Source organism: Aquarana catesbeiana, linkage group LG02 (assembly GCF_042186555.1).
Source record: "Aquarana catesbeiana isolate 2022-GZ linkage group LG02, ASM4218655v1, whole genome shotgun sequence".
NCBI lineage: Eukaryota > Metazoa > Chordata > Amphibia > Anura > Ranidae > Aquarana > Aquarana catesbeiana.
Window position 1 is genome coordinate 748,567,475 of NC_133325.1, and position 20,263 is coordinate 748,587,737.

The 20,263-nt window shown below is 46.1% G+C and overlaps 1 protein-coding gene across 6 annotated transcripts in view; it reads right to left on the reverse strand.

The window, feature by feature from the left end:
- GRIK1 (glutamate ionotropic receptor kainate type subunit 1) overlaps positions 1-20,263 on the reverse strand; it is a 652,481-nt gene that overhangs the window by 611,505 nt on the left and 20,713 nt on the right. The gene's annotated exons all lie outside the window — the stretch shown is intronic.

Genomic DNA, 20,263 nt, shown 5'->3' on the forward strand with positions numbered 1-20,263 from the left:
ATTTGATCTAGTCATGGAGTTGGGGACTTTCAAGTATCTGGGGGCTGCCATCAGTCATGATGGATGGAAAGATGAAGACATTATTAGCAGAGTAGCTAAAACATCAAAACTATAGTACGGATTGGAAGCTAAACTACAGGCTGATCCAAAAGATTAAAACATGCAGCTCTGGATTCAATGCTAAAGTACTAGGTATATTTTTATAGTGGTTCTAAAGTTTGAAGTCTTTTTGTTTTTTTTTTAAGATAACACATTCTCTGCATTAGGGTAAAAATGCCCCACTACCTTTTCTATCCACCCCCTTCGCTAAACACCAATCTGACTCATATCACTGCTCCAGTGCTGTCTTGGCTCCATCGTCATCCTGGTCTCATGGGAGACAATGAGGGCAGCGGAGACATGGGCTCCTTCTCCTGTCAGTCAAACTCTTGGAGGGATGTCTATGGACACACACAACCCAGCTCAGAAGCTTGTACGCACTGGGGGCCTCCTTAGCACTCAACTTGCTAAGGAGGCACCTGGAGGATGGAGGAGTGGACTGGTGGGGGACTGCCAGAAGAGAAAGTAAGGAAACTCGTACAGAGTAGGTACGTATAGCTTTCTATTTTTTTTAGAAAACTAGAGGTGTCATTCCAGGCTCCTTCATCCCAATCCGATGACTCACACTATGGGTGCTGGCTGGGGAGAGCCTATCCCGGCTCAGTACACTAAATCCAAATAAGAAGATGTTACGAATGCCACACACCAGCATGCCAAACAGTCACTTGAGCAAAAGCAACGTCATCCCAGCTCCGTCCAGGTCATACCCTTGATGCGTTTCACCCCACCCATGGAGCTTAGTCATGTGGTCCTCCAAAACTAAGCCCTGTGGGTGGGGCAAAACATGTCAGGGACATGGCCTGGATGGAGCTGGGCTAAGGCTGCTTTTACTCAAGTGGCTGTCGGGCATACTGGTGTATGGCATTCAGGACATCTTCGTTGTTGCATTTCTATTTTTTTTTTAAAATAAAAAATATCCATTAGTAACACTTTAAATGCATTATGTACCTAAGTTTGACGTAGTATCAGCCTCTTGCCATCTCCTATATAACTTTAAGACAAGAAGAGGAAGGTGTAGAGCTTAGGCCCAATCAGATGTTCTATATGCCAATATGTTGGCAAGAAACATGCTAATATGAGGAGAGCATAAGTATGGCCTCATCAGTCAGCTGCTGCTCTTTTACTGTCAAGTCAGCAGATTGATGGATATCCCTTAACTACATATGTACATATGCTGTCCACTCATCTGTGTTTTTGATGAAATTCTCAGGACTGGGTGGATAGAAATACAAATCATTAGGCAGGTAAAACAGACCACATGTATGTATGTCAGCTCTGTATTTGGCTGTTTGCCTGGATTTTAGCTTTAAATAAGGTTTTTATAGAAAAGAAAGAAAATAGGTATGCAGACCTGTTTGCTCATGTATAATTTAATACAACCCTATGCTTACCTAGAGAATGTGTATCATGGACACAGCCTAGGAAGTACAGTAGATTTCTGTCAATAGAGGAGCTATCTAGAACAAGCAAAACAAGATAAAAGAGACAGAATCAGAATGTTGCCCTAAGAAACAGATGGCACATCTCCAATGGTCTGGCCAGAAAAATTGGATGATCAAAGGCAGATAAAATAGCCTAAGAGCCAAAATGTAGGGGAACCCAAGCACGGATACAGTACATGGGAGAAGCAAGAGCCAGCTTGGTTCTAGACTGGAACCCAAAAGTGACATCATCTAGATATGAAGTAAAGTCTATAATGCCGCGTACACACGGTCGGACTTTCCGGCATACTTGGTCCGGCGGACCAGAGTGTGCCGGACAATCCGCCCGTGTGTGGGCGGCGGCGGACTTTTCCGGCGGACTTCTTCCCAAAAGCCCGCCGGACCTAGATTTGAAACAAGTTTTAAATCTTTCCGTAGGACTCAGTTTCGGGCGGAAAGTCCGCTCGTGTGTGTGCTGGTCCGACGGAAAGCCCGCTCATGTGTAGGCTGGTCCGACGGACCAGATACGACGCGAGGGCAGGGTATTGCATCTCGCGCTCTCTGCAATAGGAAAAACAATGTTTCCTATTGCGGTGAGCGCGGTGCATGCCAGGCCCTTAGGTCTGGTATGGATTATAAAGGGAACCCCCTACGCCGAAAAAACGGCGTGGGGTCCCCCCTAAGATCCATACCAGACCCCGATCCGAGCACGCAGCCTGGCCGGTCAGGAAAGGGGGTGGGGACGAGCGAGCGCCCCCCCCCCTCCTGAACCGTACCAGGCCGCATGCCCTCAACATGGGGGGTGGGTGCTTTGGGGGAGGGGGCGCCCTGCGGGGCCTCCCCACCCCAAAGCACCTTGTCCCCATGTTGATGAGGACAAGGGCCTCTTCCCGACAACCCTGGCCGTTGGTTGTCGGGGTCTGCGGGCGGGGGCTTATCGGGGGCAAGAGAGCTACTTGAAGACAGCAGAGGAGCCGGCCGAAGAACAGGAACACCGGGAGAAGAGAGCGGAGAAGAACCAACCGGACGCCGGGAGAAGATGAAGCGGAGGGACCCCCGAAGCCAGAAGAAGACCCCCGAAGCCGGAGGAAGATCCCCCCCCCGGAGCTGTTTAATAAAATATTTTAAAAACCTGTGTAGTGTGTTTTATTACTTACACTTTTTCCCTAGGTGAATGGGTAGGGGTACCATGTACCCCATACTCATTCACATAGGGTGGGGGGCCGGGATCTGGGGGCCCCCTTATTAAAGGGGGCTCCCAGATTCCGATAAGCCCCCGCCCGCAGACCCCGACAACCAACGGCCAGGGTTGTCGGGAAGAGGCCCTTGTCCTCATCAACATGGGGACAAGGTGCTTTGGGGTGGGGAGGCCCCGCAGGGCGCCCCCTCCCCCAAAGCACCCACCCCCCATGTTGAGGGCATGCGGCCTGGTACGGTTCAGGAGGGGGGGGGGGGCGCTCGCTCGTCCCCACCCCCTTTCCTGACCGGCCAGGCTGCGTGCTCGGATCGGGGTCTGGTATGGATTTTAGGGGGGACCCCACGCCGTTTTTTCGGCGTAGGGGGTTCCCTTTATAATCCATACCAGACCTAAGGGCCTGGTATGCCCCGCGACGGGGCTCGCAAGGTGTCAATCTCGCCGATAAAAGCGGCAAGATTGACATCCTTTTCTAGTCCCGTCGCACCTGAGTCACGTTCAAAATGAACGGACTTGTCCGTGTGTGGGCAAGTCCGTTCATTCTGAAAGTCCGCCGGAACTCCGGCGAAAGTCCGTCGGAAAGACGGGCGGACTTAGCCCGCCGGAAAGTCCGGGTGTGTGTGGGCAAGTCCGTCCGTTTTAAAGTCCGGCGCACCTGGCGGACAAAGTCCGTCGGAAAGTGTGCCGGACCAAGTAGGATAGAAAGTCCGACCGTGTGTACGCGGCATTAGGCTATTCCTTGATATTGAACGGTACAAGAAGATGGAATATGAGCTTAAAGTGTGTGTAAACCCAAAAAAAGAACTTCTTTTATTTCCTCCCTTTTGGTCTGTTAAAGCCTGACTCTGCTGGTTGAATGTACTTAGGCTATGGTTAAATAGTATTTTCTCTTCTGGTCTAATGCTCTTAGGCTATGGATGAAAAGTATTTTATCTTCTGGTCATATGTTCTTCGGCTATTGTTAAAAGTAATTTTCTCCTCTGATTGAGTAGGGCTATGGTTAAATAATGTTTTCTCTCCTGGTGAATGTTCTTAGGTTATAGTTAAAAAGGTATTTTCTCTGCTGGGTGAATAATCTTAGGTTCAGGGGCGGATCCAGAGTTCTAGTCTCAGGAGGGGCACTGCCAGAAAATAAGGTGTTGCTTACGGACCTGAATTTAATGTATAATACAGTGTACAGTGTACAGAGGGCAGTAGTATGTAGGGCAGTGTACAGTGGTCAGTGGTTTGTAGGGCAGTGTACAGAGGTCAGTAGTATGTAGAGTGGTGTACAGAGGTCAGTAGTATGTAGGGTAGTGTACAGAGGTCAGTAGTAGGCAGGGCAGTGTACAGCAGTCCGTAGTAGAGAGGGTAGTGTACAGATGTCTATAGGATGTAGGGCAGTGTACAGCGGTCAGTAGTATGTAGGACAGTGTACAGAGGTCAGTAGCATGTAGGGTAGTGTGCAGAGGTCAGTAGGATGTAGAGCAGTGTACAGAGGACAGTAGGATGTAGAGCAGTGTACAGAGGTCAATAGGATGTAGGGCAGTGTACAGAGGTCAGTAGTATGTAGGGCAGTAGTATGTAGAGCAGTGACCAAACGTCAGTAGTATGTAGGGCAGTGTACAAAGTTCAGTAGTATGTAGGGCAGTGTACAGAGGTCAGTAGTATATAGGGTAGTGTACAGAGGTCAGTAGTAGGTAGGGTAGTGTACAGAGGTCAGTAGTAGGTAGGGTAGTGTACAGAGGTCAGTAGGATGTAGGGCAGTGTACAGGGAACAGTAGGGCAGAGAACAGGGGGTCCGCAGGGTAGAGGACAGGAGTTGAAAGGACAGAGGATAAGGGGTAAGTAGGGTGGAAGACAGGGGGCAAAAGGGCCATATACAGGGGTCAGTAGGATGAAGAGCAGTGTACATAGGTCATTAGATTGTAGGACAGTGTACAGGGATCAGTAGAGCAAAGGACTATGTGTCACCAGGGGGGTCAGAACGGCACACACTGGGGGGGGGTCGAGAGGGCATACACTGGGGGGGGGGTCGAGAGGGCATACACTGGGGGGGGGGTCGAGAGGGCATACACTGGGGGGATCGGGAAGGTATACACTGGGGGGATCGGGAAGGTATACACTGGGGAGGATCGGGAGAGCATACACTGGGGAGGATCGGAAGGACATATACTGAGGGGGGTTGAGGGCATACACTGGGGGGGATCAGGAGGGCCTACACTGGGGGGGATCGGGAAGGTATACACTGGGGGGATCAGGAGGGCATACACTGGGGGGGATCAGGAGGGCATACACTGGGGGGGAATCGGGAGGGCATACACCAGGGGGCAGTCATAATGCTTTAATAAGTTCTATTTCTCACTGGTTTACATGAAAAGAAGATGCACAATGTAGTGCTAGCAGAGCTCACCTCCAGGAACATTTACTCGGCTCCCTCTGCTCAGCTGCTCACACCTCCCTCTTCCAGACGAATGTGATCTCAGGGGAAAAGGCACATCCCCATCCCACCCACTCAAGCTGCAGCCTGCAGGAGAGAGGCTGAAAAACTGCTGGGGGAGGTACAGGAGGGGGAGAGTGCAGTCCCAAGGTTTCTGAGCAGGAATTCATGCTTAGAATGGCTGTGAGTTGTCCCGACCGCGGCTTTGGCTACCCAGGGCGTGCTCGGCCTCGGAGTCTGTAATATTTTCTCAGGGGGAGCAATTGCCCCGTTGCCCCCCCCCCCCTGGATCCGTCCCTGCTTAGGTTAGTTAAAAAGGTATTTTATCTTCTGGTCGTATGTTCTTCGGCTATTGTTAAAGCAAATCTTCTCCTCTGAATTGAGTGTTCTCATGCTATGGTTAAATAATATTTTCTCTTCTGGATGAATGTTCTTGGGCTTTTGTTAAAGGAATTTTCTCTTCTGGTTGAATGTTCTTAGGGTAGGGTTAAAAGGTATTTTCTAATCTGGTTAATTGTTCCTAGGCTATGGTTAAATAGTATTTTCTCTTCTGGTCTAATTGCTCTTAGTCTGTGGTTGAAACATATTTTCTCTGCTGGTCACATGTTCTTAGGTAATTGTTAAGAGGCATTTTATCTTCTGGCTGAATGTTCTTAGGCTAGAGTTAAAAGAGTTTTTTTTTTTTCCTTCTTGTTGAATCTTGTTAAGGTATATTTAAATAGTATTTTCTCTTCTGGTTGAATGTTCTTAGGCTATTGTTTTAGGTTATTTTTGGTCAATTGCATTAAGGCTACTGTTTTTAAGTTATTTTTCTCTTCTGCTTGAGTGTTCTTAGGCTATTGTTTTAGGCTATTTTTGATTAGTTATGTTTGCGCTACTGTTTTAAGTTATTTTTCTCTTCTGATTGAATGTTCCTAAGCTGTTGCTATTTTGTCTTTGGATTGAATATTCTTTGAGATTTGGGGAATGTTGCATTCATCCTGATAAAGACAGCTTACATTTTAGAAAATAATGTTTGATATATACAGAATGCAGTATGTTTAAAACATTTATTTTTGAAAGGGTAAGATCTGTGACTTTTGCATAAATGCTGATACTTTTTTTTAATTAATAAACAGACCTCTTAGCATACATGAACTGACTTCTTACATATGTACCAGACAGTGAGCTCTATCCTGACACAGATTTTCCTTTAAGACTAACACATGAGATATGCATTCACGACATCCATAACAATCTGGTCATTAATGGATGGAGCTGACTTCCCACATGCGTGTGTCTGGATTAGCTCATATCTGTGATAGGCACGGCTCCATTGTCTCCCCCGGTCATATTCTACAATGCTCCATATGCAGGAAACTATTGTGCCTGCAGAAGGGATTTCAGTGAATTGAACAGACGGGGACTTGGTATGCTCAGGACATAGCAGGCTAATGTAACCAGAATGCTAAGCAGCGGTTCCTGTGTGCTGGGAGCATACGGTAATGTCAGCGCATGTAGTTTTTGTTCCCCCCTCCACACTCCTACTCTAATTATGCCCTTCAGACTAAGCACTTTTGACAAGCATTAATAAGACCCATACCATACATGTGAGCGGAGCTCGGGGGAGAATGCAAAAAGACGCTTTCTGAAGTTTAAACTGTCAAACTTTTGTGCTTTGCGTCAAACGCCACTGAAAGGCTAAGATCGGCGTGTTCATATATCATCGATGTGCCCTCTCCATGGTCTCTTCTCTATTATTGTTAAAAGTACGCATTCCTACTTTTGGATGGAACATATAAGATTAGTACAGAAACTGTTTTGTCCTTTAACCCCTTTACTACAGCCCAACTCATACATTCTATTACCAAAAGTATTGGGACACCTGCCTTTACATGAACTTCCAAATCTTATGCCCCGTACACACGATCGGACTTTCCGACAACAAAACTGGAATTTTGTTCGAAGGTTGTTGGCTCCAACTTGTCTTGCATACACACGGTCACACAAATGTTGGGCAACAATTACGAACGTGGGAACACAGTGACGTACAAGACGTACGACGAGCCGATAAAAAGGAAGCTCGATAGTCATGTGATATTTCCATTACGAACGCTAGTTTTACAAGACCGAGTTCGTACTTGATTCCGAGCATGCATGGAATTTTGTGCGACCGACTTGTGTACACGCGATCGGAAAGTCCGACAACAACATTTTTTTGGAGGAAAATTTGAGAACCTGCTAGCCATCATTTGTTGGCAGAAAGTCCGACAACAAATGTTAGATGGAGCGTACACACGGTTGGAGTTTCCGCCAACAAGCTCACATCCAACATTTCCCTTTGGAAAATCTGATCGTGTGTACGCGGCATAAGTCTGTAGGGTTCAATATTGAGTTGGCCCATCCATTGCAGCTATACCAGCTTCAACTCTTCTGGGAAGGCTGTCCTCAAGGTTTAGGTGTGTCTATGGGAATGTTTGACCATTCTTCCAGAAGCACATTTGTGAGGTTAGGCATTCCGGTTCGCAGTCTCCGCTCTAATTCATCCCAAAGGTGTTCTGTTGGGTTGAGGTCGGGACTCTGTGCAGGCCAGTCAAGTTCCTCTACCCCAAACTCGCTCATCCATGTCTTTTTGGACCTTGCTTTGTACACTGGTGCGCAGTCATGTTGGAACAGGAAGGGGATATCCCCAAACTGGGAGCATGAAATTGTCCAAAATGTCTTGGTATGCTGACACCTTAAGAGTTCCCTTCACTGGAACTAAGGGGTCAAGCCCAACCCCTGAAAAACAACCCCACATCATAATCCCCCCTCCACCAAATAATTTGGACCAGTGCACAAAGCAAGGTACATAAAGACATGGATGAGCGAGTTTGGGGTGGAGGAACTTGACTGGCCTGCACAGAATCCTGACCTCAACCCGATAGAACACCTTTGGGGTGAATTATAGCGGAGACTGCGAGCCAGGCCTTCTAGTCCACATCAGTGCCTGACCTCACAAATGCGTGTCTGGAAGAGTGGTCAAACATACCCATAGACACTCTCCTAAACCTTGTGGACAGCCTTCCCAGAAGAGTTGAAGCTGTTATAGCTGCAAAGGGTGAGCCAACTTAATATTGAACCCTACGGACTAAGACTGGGATGCCATTGAAGTTCATGTGCGTGTAAAGACAGGCGTCCCAATACTTTTGGTAATATAGTGTATATGCAGCATCATGTTGGTGATGTCGCGGGCTTAAAGCCCACATGCCATGTATATGCATCACTTTGTTGTCCTTGAGGCATGCTCAATTGGCACCCGCAAAACTATGACGGAGCTATCATTGACAGATTATGGTCCACTACTGATGACCAGGAGCCAATAGGATGAATAACGTCCTGATAACGTCACCACTGTGCAGCCAATCACAATGGCGCATGATCAGGAGCCCCTCCTGCCATCCCCGGTAAAGCATAAAATAATAAAAACAGATTATAGATAAACATAAAATAACAGATTATAGGTAAACATAAAATAATAAAAACAGATTAAGGTTTAGGAGTGTGTCTATGGGAATGTTTGACCACTCTTCCAGACACGCATTTGTGAGGTCAGGCACTAATGTGGACAAGAAGGCCCGGCTCACAGTCTCCACTATAATTCACCCCAAAGGTGTTCTATCGGGTTATATTCACCTTCAATTCAGAGATCCCCTGCAGTACTTTTATTTTCTGCCACTAGATGTCCTCACTCTGATGACCAGAATCATTCAACCCACTTCTGCTGTGCCTAGGTCATCCTGGACCAGACTCGGCCTGTGACTGAACAGTGAAAAAAGAAACAGCGGAGGCGCATGCGCGGCAGCGTCCAATATGGCCGCTTAGACCGGGAGCTCCGCGCCACTCCAGCCTAACATCCCACACCGCAGCCGTCTGAGCCCTCGTTCCGGCTCGGCAACACCAGCCGACCGGGGACACCCCCTACCACCGCCCGATGTCCTCAGGTACTGCCAGAAGAAATTTGGCCCGTGAATCGGCAGCGGCGCGGCCCGGCCAATCCAAGATGGCGGCCGCTACCTCACGAGGCACAGCACACACTGAAGAATCCATTGCAGACCAGGACCATGCCGATCTCCCTGTCTCACATCCACTGACAGACACAGTGAGTACTCCACCACAAGAGGCCCCCTCACCTGCATCCACTGAATCCCTATTGAGGAGAACACTGGGAGGATTAACCCACATGCCGCTGCAGCAGATGCTGCTCAGCCCAGACCCCTGGGAGCAGGAAACATGGGACTCCTCTCTCACACCCACAGACTTCCCCTCCATGATGGCAGCATTCTCTAAAATGCTGACCAGAGGCCTGTCCCATAATGCAGCACAGATCACAGCCTCCATCCATGCTGATCTGCAGCAAATAGGCTCAAGAATAGAGGTGATTGAACAGAAATCTGACCAAGCAGCCCTGAGAATCAGTCAGAATACTGCCAGAATCCAGGAGCTCCAAGACCAACTAGAGGTGGCGACTTCTAAAATGAATGCCCTCGAGAACAGGTCGAGACGCTACAATTTCAGAATACGAGGACTCCCAGAATCCGTTAAAGAAGTTCGTCCGGCGGTTCAGGAATTCATCAAAACCCTAATACCTGATATCCCGGTGCACTGCCTGGAGCTGGACAAAGCCCACAGAGCACTCCAACCTCCCCGTCCTGACGGCCTACCAAGGGACGTTATAGTGAAACCGCACTTCTATGCGGTCAAAGAAGAAGTGATGAAGCTATCCCGCTCGGCGGAGAAACTGGAGATGATGGGTCACCAGATCAAAATTTTTACGGATCTCTCCCCATACACGGTACAAAAGCGACGATCGCTGAAACCACTGCTGCAAGTCCTAGCTAGCAGAGATATCACTTACAGATGGGCTTTCCCGCTTCGCCTGAACTTCACGTACCGCAACAAACCTTATAACTTCTCTTCCTTTTCTGAAGGTGAACGACTATTCCTACATCTAGGCCTGATTACCCAGGAACTGCCGCCTCCCCAGATCCATAAAGGAGCGCAATCCTCTAAACGACCGCCGCCTGCTAGCCCGCTGTCCCAAGTGTGGCTAAAACAGCAACCTAAACGCTCACGAGAGTCCTTCCCACCATGAGCTGGCTTGACTACTATCAACATTTCTTCAATTTCCCGCTTCCCTTTTGGAACTGTGTTCGCGGTCAACCTCCCGCCATCGAAATGGTTCAATTATGCCACTGAGTTTACTTCGGGAATGGCCCCAAGTTCCACAAGGGAAGATTGTTCAATTCAACTGGCTTTTCCTGCAACCCCCTGGATACCGTGTTTCCTGGTTTCTTTTACAAACAAATTTTCTTGTTCTTCACTAAGGACTTTCTTTCTGGGTTTTAAAAATTTTAAATGTATCAAATTTTCCCTTTTTTTTTTTTGCCCCAGATGATCGGCTATACGAACAATTGTGGGTATCTCGTCCTCTCCCATGATTGGTAACGGGCGTCACCACAACACTATTACCATCCATACCCACCGTGCTAAGGGGTGACGCGTAATGCTGAGTGGGGGGTGGGGGATAGACCATTTATACCTGAATACGCACTATTTTTACGCCCACAGGGCTCAGACTTTAATTTCCTAACACTGTTCTCGTTACCTATTAAGGTGGGGGTGACTGGAGTGGTCATCATGCACCTCTGTCTGACGCCGATAGGTGAACTTCCTCTGAATCCCCTATCGGAGTCAGATCTCCACGTCCACTCTAGGACGTCTTGGATTTCCTCTGGGAAAAGGATGGGGCAGGGATGGGTCCCTCCCCAGACCTAGTGGGACTGGGTTTGTATTGTATAATGTTTTTTCTAATACATCTTCTCTCTCTTCTTTTTTTTCTTATTCCATTTCTTGCTACACTCTTCCCTCCCCCTTCTTCCTTCCCCACCCCTCCTATCCTTCCTCGGCTACAGGGTCTTGCTGGACTTCCTACCTTGAGATCGGATCGCAGTGGTTGCACTCTCATCTGCCAGAGAAGGCGTCAACAACGGGTAAGTTTACCTTACACACAGCTTCAAACGTACCACTACACCATGACTGACGCCCAACCAATGAACCCGATCATCAGGATCTTCTCCCATAATGTGCAGGGACTCAACTCCCCAGTAAAAAGACGCAAAATTATGCAACAGCTCCACACACTGCACACGGATGTAGCGTTGCTTCAAGAGACACACTTCCCAGCTACCTACAATCCCTCATTCCTCCACAAAAACTTCACTCAATTCTACCTAGCAAACGCGTCCAACAAGACAAGAGGGGTTGCAGTTTGTTTCTCGAACAGGGTTCAATTCTCTCTCACCAAAATAGTTAAAGATCCGGATGGCCGGTACATCTTAATTACTGGTACAATCAACGGGGAGACGTACACATTTGTGTCCTATTACGCCCCTAATACACACCAAGACAAATTTTTTGAAACTGTTCTTCAGACCCTGCAACCTCACTTTCTTGGCACAGTAGTTCTGGGTGGGGACTCTAACACACCTTTTGATCTCTCCTCAGACAAGTCCAACCCCCAGATCCCAAAAGCCAAGAGACCTCCTAAATGTAGCCTTTGGGTAGCGCAGACCATTCAATCTCATGGCTTGGTTGATATATGGAGGGAAATGAACCCCCGAACCAGGGACTACACACACTGCTCCATCCCACACCGCACGCACTCCAGGATAGACCACATCTTTGTTCTCTCACATACAATCCCAAGGGTGGAGGCCTCCAAAATACACGATACTTCGTTATCTGACCATTCCATGATGACCCTTACCCTCAGGGGTGGAGTTGGAGAGAGGGGGCCCTTCAAATGGCGCCTCAATGCAGCTCTGTTGAGCAATCCGGCACATTGCACACTACTAGACACCACACTAGCGGAATACTTTCAGGATAACGACACTGATTCGATCTCACCAGGCACATTGTGGGAGGCGCGTGATGAGAGGTAGACTCATCCAGCTTTCATCCCAAATTAGACGGGAAAGGAGGGCAGAAATACAACAGTTGACGGAAGATTTTCGTGCGCTCAGTAAACGCCATAAAAGCAACCCCACCCCGGACAGTTTGGCTAAACTTGACTCAGCCCGAATCAGACTAAATCTCTCCCTCACTACCTCAGCAGAGAAACATCTAAGATGGACAGGGGTTCGCTTTTATTACCAAAAAGACAGGATAGGCTCTAAACTAGCAGCTAAACTGAGCCCAAAGACGCGCGTCCTTGCCTACCCAAAAATTTGCACCAAGACGGGGAATTTAACCCAAAATTCAATGGGAGTCATGAACTCCTTCCACGACTTCTACTCGCACCTTTATAAGGCCCTACCTCAATCACACCCCAAGACAAGAACGGCATTTCTCCAAGAACTCAACTTGCCCCACCTAAAACGTACCCACCAAGAACTACTGGATAAACCTTTCTCCTCAGACGAAATAGTAGACGTGATAAAATCTTTAAAATTACCCTCTACTCCAGGACCTGATGGCTTCTCGGTCTGTTACTATAAAAAATTTGGAGTACGCCTAGCTCCCTACATGGCTCGCTTCTTTAACTCTCTCCGGGATGGAGCCCCCCTACCTAGTGATTCAAATACAGCTTTTATATCAATTATACCCAAACCAGGGAAAGACACGAGCGAGGTGGGCAATTATCGGCCCATCTCGTTGATAAATAACGACCTCAAGATTATGACAAAAATCTTAGCAACGAGACTGTCCGGCTTCATAGCCGGATACATACAGGGGGATCAGGTGGGCTTCATCCCGGGGAGACAGGGACCGGACCAAATTCGTAGGGCAGTTGACCTGATCTCCCTTCTACAATCCCAATGGGACGGGGGGCCACATCAGGAAGGCTTCCTGTTATCGTTAGATCTACAGAAGGCCTTCGACTCTGTGTCCTGGCCATACCTATTTGATATTTTGGAACGATGGGGGTTTGGTGCTAAATTCCTTAGACTAATACACACCCTTTACTCTAACCCGATGGCACAAGTGCGTCTAATGGGGCACTACTCTGCGCCCTTTGAAATTAACAGAGGAACAAGGCAGGGATGTCCTCTATCTCCCTTGATCTTCGCGATAGCGATAGAAACACTGGCCATAGCCATAAGAACAAACGCTGATATAAAAGGAGTTAAATGCGGCCAAGAGGAACATAAGTGCGCCCTCTTTGCTGACGACATGCTATTGTTCCTAACGTCACCACTAATCTCCACCCCCAATGTGTTCCGACTACTTAGGGAGTTTGGGAATATTTCTGGTCTCCAAGTAAATGTAACCAAATCGATAGCCCTAAACATATCTGTACGACCACAATTAATAGACCAACTCAAACAACACTTTTCCTTCGCTTGGGCAGAAGACGCGATTCCCTATCTAGGAATCAAACTAACCAACAGTATAGGCAGTCTCTATAATGCCAACTATCCTCCTATGTTCAGCTCTCTTGAAGCAGACCTTAAAAGGTGGTCGAAGGGGGGACTATCCTGGCTCGGCAGACTAAATGCTGTGAAAATGACATTACTGCCCCGTTTACTATACCTCTTCCGCTCCCTCCCTATTCCTATTAAAAAATCCACAGTGACCAAACTGCAATCCAAGATTGTCGGCTTCGTCTGGGGGGACCGAGGTCACCGGTTTGCGACGGAGACTCTTCTCCGACTTGAAACCCAAGGCGGATTGGGACTCCCCAACCTATGGCTCTACTATCAAGCAGCCCAACTAGCTCAGTTTTCCATCATATACTCTATGGGCCACAAACCTGACTGGGTCTCCATAGCAAGGTAGGTAGTCCCATGTTACACGCTCGACTATTTAATCTGGAGACCGGCAAAACACAGACCAGTTATCCTAGCACCAACATTATCTCACTCCCTGACACTCTGTGATAAGATACATACACACACAAAACTGATATCTCCCCTGAGACCACTTGCTCATCTCTTCCACAATCCAGACTTTCCCCCAGGTATGAATATATACGCCTTTCGCTGGTGGTTGAACAAGGGACTTTTCAGGATAGGACATTTCCTAACATCAAACGGTCCCATAACACTAGGGCATTGTCAGAGCAAAATGGATATGCCAACATCTGAAAAGTTCAGACTTTCACAGATCAGGCACTTCCTGCATAGCCTTTGGTTTGACAAGTCGACCCCTCCCAAAGCAACTATATATGAACAATGGTGTTCCAACATTGGAGCTCAAAGAGCCGGAATCTCCATCATATACGCTTCTCTGGCAGATAGGGAGGACTCCCCGACATACGCTCGATCCTGGGAAGAAGATCTCGACATCCAGCTGGACCCCGCCCAATGGTTTCAGGCCTTCCGCAGATCAAGTAAAGGTATTTTAAATATCTCACTGATTGAAGCTAACATTAAAGTACTCACTAAATGGTACTATGTGCCAGCTCGGCTTTCCAAGATTTACCCAGATGCCTCCCCCCTCTGTTTTAGAGGATGCGGGCATGTAGGCACGATGCTCCATGTATGGTGGACCTGTCCCCGTATAAGAAGCTTCTGGAACAGATTCCTCCATGTATTACGACAAGTTACAAAAACCCAAGTTCCTCAAGACCCCGCGTACATTCTCTTGAACTGCAGGGTGCACAATGCCTCTAAGAACACTCAACAACTTATATTCTTTATGTGCTTGGGAGCTAAGATTACCTTAGCTAAAGCCTGGAAAAAAACAGCGGTTTCGCTGATAGCTGCCAAACGAAAAATATCCTGGATCATGACACAGGAACAGATAGTAGCGAAGCTGATGGACACGGTCCAACGCTTTAAAAGGGTCTGGGAACCATGGGCTTCCCATATCAAGATCCCGCTTTACCCGGGTCACCTACATACATGAAGGAATTTCCAGTAAGACCACTTCCCTCTCCCACTTCCCTCCTTCTTTTCTTTCCTATTACTCTCCCCCACTTTCTCTCTTACATATCTCTCATGGTGTATTACATCAGATTTGTTACCGGCATATCGTGGGCTTTACACCTCGATCTTCATAGAGCAATTTGCCACTCATAGTTTGCCCTGATAACTAGGCTCTCGATTGTGATTGAACTACCCCAACTCGTATAGCCCTTTTCACCCCATTCGGGGGAAAGTTACGATCCGGATGTCACCCGGGACGGGCATCCCCTGGTTGGGAGAGAGGGTCGCGGGTGGGATACATCATCGGGCTGGGGCCACGGGCTCTGTCACCCCACAGTGTAAACCCATAGGGGTGGGGTGGTGGTCCCGAAGGCCCTGATGCGGTGAAATCCTAACTGAGCCTTTTACACAGGGACTATTCCACACAATGGATTTGATCGATCGACCCATATACATATTTAGTGGTTATAAAAGGTCTAGATGAATACATAACACCTAGATTTTGAAAATCCCTATAAACAGGGGATGCGCATTTATTCTCTAAACCAACTACATGCCAACATGATTGTTGGGTCTACTTACTGCCTATAAGCCCATCTAGCTATATGACACAGTGTTGTTAATGTTAATTGTCTTATCTGTTTACAAGGGAAAGTATTGAAAATGAGAAGATTAACGTTATATTCTCGACTTATATTGGGTAATGAATCACATATTCAGATATTTACACAAATGTATACCAAATACTATTTGCTAAGTATTTAACCTCTTTATGTTCAATACTCTGAGTAGGCTATGTTGGCCTACAGGAGGATACTGTAACTGTATTGCTTTTGTTATTTATGTACTGAAAATCTCAATAAAAATATTGAAAAGAAAAAAGAAACAGCACAGTGATGAACGCATCTCTCTGTCACTCCGCTCCCTCCTCCTATCAGTATGCTCCTTGTTAGTACATGAGATGATTGGCTCCTTATAATGCTTCACACCCAGCCCCCTGCTGTACAGAGAGTCTGATACCAGGTCACATTCAGTTACCCACTCTGACTGCATTTAAAAAAAATAAATATATTGCTAAGATAAAGTGGTCCTAAAGTCAAAAGTTTTTTTTTTCCCACATATAGAGCTTTCTCTTGGTGGTATTTGATCACCTCTGCAGTTTTTATTTTTTGCGCTATAAACAAAAAAAGAGCGACAATTTTGAAAAAAAAAAACAATATTTTTTACTTTCTATTACACATATCCAAAAAAAAAATATTAAAAACACAAATTTATTCATCAGTTTATTCCGATATGTATTCTTCTACATATTTTTGGTAAAAAAAAAAAAAATCGCAATACGCATTTATTGATTGGTTTGCGCAAAAGTTATAGAGTCTACAAAATAGGGGATAGATTTATGGACTTTTATTTTTTTATCTTTTTACTGGTAATGGCGGCGATCTGCGATTTTTAGTGGGACTGTGACATCGTGGCGCACAAATCTGACCACAAGTGACACTTTTTGGGGACTAGTAACATTATTACATTGAAAAGTGCTAAAAAAATGCACTGATCAATGTATAAATGACACTGGCAGGAAAGGGGTTAACACTAGGGCGCGATCAAGGGGTTAACTGTGTTCCCTGGGTGTGTTCTAACTGTGTGGGGGATGGGCTTACTGAGACAACACAAAGATCGCTGTTCCTGATCACTAGGAACAGCAGATCTCCATGTTGTCCCCTGTCAGAACGGGGATCCACTATGTTTATATATCAGATCCCCGTTTTGCCTCTCTCTGGCACGATTGTGGATGGCCAGCGGACATCCCGCAGTGCGCATCAGCGCGCACGAGCCCACATTATCTATTGCATGGAATGATGTACAGGTACGTTGTTTTGCGCAATAGAGGCGACCTGCTGCCATATATGTACTGTGGCTGGTCAGCAAGTGGTTAAACCCACAAGTACTTTTTTTTTTTTTTACCACTACTATTCCTTTATATTGCTTTTGAAATTTACAGATGCAGCAATTTGGAATTTGGATGACAGGTTTAGCAATGCGAAACATTATTTGAAGGACAAATGGTACATTTTATATACAACTATATAGATCAGACCAAAATGAGGGGCAGATGAGGAGGAATGAGGGACTTTGTTCCAAACCAGGGACAGTCCCTCGAAATTAGGGACAGTTGGGAGATATCAATAATCAATAAGGGATATCACTGCACAATAATCATAGATGCTATATGTTACTATTGTCAATGTTTTTTAGATATTTGTATTTTTCAATAAATTTATATTTTTTATACTGCTATATCTTCTTCACTGTTTCTTTGCCTAAAAAGTCCGCCTCCCTGGTAATACTCAGTACTACCTTATTTTGTATCCTCAATGATTTATGGACGTGGCTCATTTTTGGTGCACTTTCCTCTCTTTTTTTTGTTCCAAATCAGGGACAGTCCCTCGAAATCAGGGATAGTTGGGAGATATCAATAAGGCACCCAGAGGACGGAGGCCTAGGCCGGCAGGTGACTTCCAAAAGAGCAGGTAAGGGACCTCTCTGTGCAATATTGTTGCACACAATAGGTAAGTTTTTTATTTTAACCAGCGAAAAAAGTATCTTTTAGTATCACTTTAATGATTAGCGCTGCATTAAATTGTATCTTTCATACCTGCCTAGAGTTAAATACAATAGATCTCTTATACATAAATGTTAAACCACATGATAAATATGCACAGAATATACCCTATACATATGGAATCATAAGATTAGCGGCAGTAATCCTTCAAGCATTCATAGAACTATAAAAATAATATTTTGTCAAAAATAGTAAATGCAATTCCTCTTCTGTGTATTTCATACACTGATCTAAATGTTCTCTTACACTACAGAAAAATGGGATAAGAAGAATATTAGGTACTGAAACAGATCACAGCAACACATAAGGTATAAAAAACGATAGGAGGTAATCATATCAGATACTTGGAAGCCCACACTGGTATGGTGCAGAGGAGTGGCCTCACCTGTATTGTGGTCTTTGCCGCTTTCTCAGGACACTGAAATTGCATGGGGAAATGGGATGGCACAAAGGAGTGGCCTCACACGTATCAGGGTCTTCATCGCTTTTTCAGGAGCCTAAAATTGCATAGGGAGATGCCAAAGCTAGGATGGCATAGAGGACTGGTATCACATGTATTGTGGTCTTCGGCACTTCCTCAGGATCCTCAAACACTTGGGGAAATGCCCAAACTGGGCAGGCAAAGAGGACTGATCTTACACATATCGCAGGCTTTGCCACTTCCTCAGGAGCCTCAAATTGCATGGGGAAATTCCCAAACTGGAATGGCACAGAGGACTGGCCTCATATGTATTGTGGTCTTCAGCGCTACCCTAGGAGACTCAAACTGCATGAGGAAATGCCCAAACTGGGAAGGCACATAGCACTGGTTTCACATATTTTGCAGTCTTCATCACTTCCCCAGGAGCCTCAAATTGCATGGGGAGATACTCAAACTTGGATGGCACATAGGACTGGCCTTACACATATCGTGGCCTTCAGTGCTTCCTCAGGAGTCTCAGACTGCATGGGGAAATGCCCAAACTGGGATGGTGCACAAGAGTGCCCTCACATATATCCACCACTTCCTCCGAAGGCCAGAATTACATGTGAGACCTTTCACAAAAATATTGGGGAACTGGAGAAAGTGCAGAGAAGGGCAACCAAACTGATGCATGGCTTGGAGGAGCTCAACTATGAGGAAAGATTAGAGGAACTGAATTAATTCTCTCTCGAGAAGAGACAATTAGGGGTATATGTTCATCAAGGACAAATACATAAGTGGTCCATATAGTGAACTTGGTGTTGAGTTATTCACTTTCAGATCACTGCAGAGGAAAAGGGGGCACTCAGTACATCTGGAGGATAGGAGATTTAACCTACACATATGGAAAGGCTTTTTCACAGTAAGAGCTGTGGAATAAACTCCCTCAAGATCTAATTCTGGCCAGCTCAGTAGATTGTTTTAAAAAAAGCTGAAGACATTCCTAAATGCACAAAATATAACTGGCTACTAAGATCTATAGCAGTGATGGCGAACCTTGGCACCCCAGATGTTTTGAAACTAGATTTTCCATGATACTAAACTACACTGCAGAGTGCATGAGCATCATGGGAAATGGGTAGTTACAAAACATCTGGGGTGCCAAGGTTCGCCATCACTGATCTATAAGATAGTTGATCCAGGCAATACTGGATTGCCTCCTGGGGGATCAGAAAATAATTTTTTCCCCTCGCTGGAGCAAACTGAACCATGCTTTATTGGGTTTTATGTTGCCTTTCTCTTGATCACCTGTGGGTATAGGATTCTGCATATGGAGCTTTTCTATTTGTTATTTATTTTCTATTGGTTGAACTAAATAGACTTATGTCTTTTCAACCTAACTATGTAACTACAGTCCCTTAAAAAAGTAGTGATGCCCCTTGATATTTTCCACATTTTGTCATGTTTGTCATGTTTTGCAGACATTAACAGGTTTTCTTCTAAGATTGCTCTGTATTTGGTTCCATCCATCTTCCAATCAACTCTGACCAGCTTCCCTCTCCCTGCTGAAGAAAAGCATCCCCACAACATGATGCTGCCACCACCATGTTTCACAGCAGAGATGGTGTGTTCAGGGAGATATGCAGTGTTAGTTTTCCGTCACACATAGAGTTTTGCTTTTAGGGAAAAAGTTCAATTTTGGTCTCATTTGAACAGAGCACCTTCATCCACATCTCTGCTATGTCCCCCACATGGCTTCTCGCAAACTGCAAACGGGACTTCTTATGCCTTTCTTCTTGCCACTCTTCCATAAAGGCCAGATTTGTGGAGTGTATGACTAATAGTTGTCCTGTGGACAGATTCTCCCACCTAAACTGTGGATCTCTGCAGATCCTCTAGAGTTACCATGGGCCTCTTGGCTGCTTCTCTGATTAATGCTCTCCTTGCCCGGCCTGTCAGTTTAGGTGGACGGCCATGTATTGGTTGGTTTGCAGTTGTGCCATACTCTTTCCATTTTCGGATGATGGATTGAACAGTGCTCTGTGAGATGTTCAAAGCTTGGGATATTTTTTTATAACCTAGCCCTACTTTAAACTTTTCCACAACTTTATCCCTGACTGGCCTGGTGTGTTCATTGGCCTTCATGATGATGTTTGTTCACTTAGATTCTCTAACAAACCTCTGAGGGCTTCACAGAACAGTTGTATTTTTAC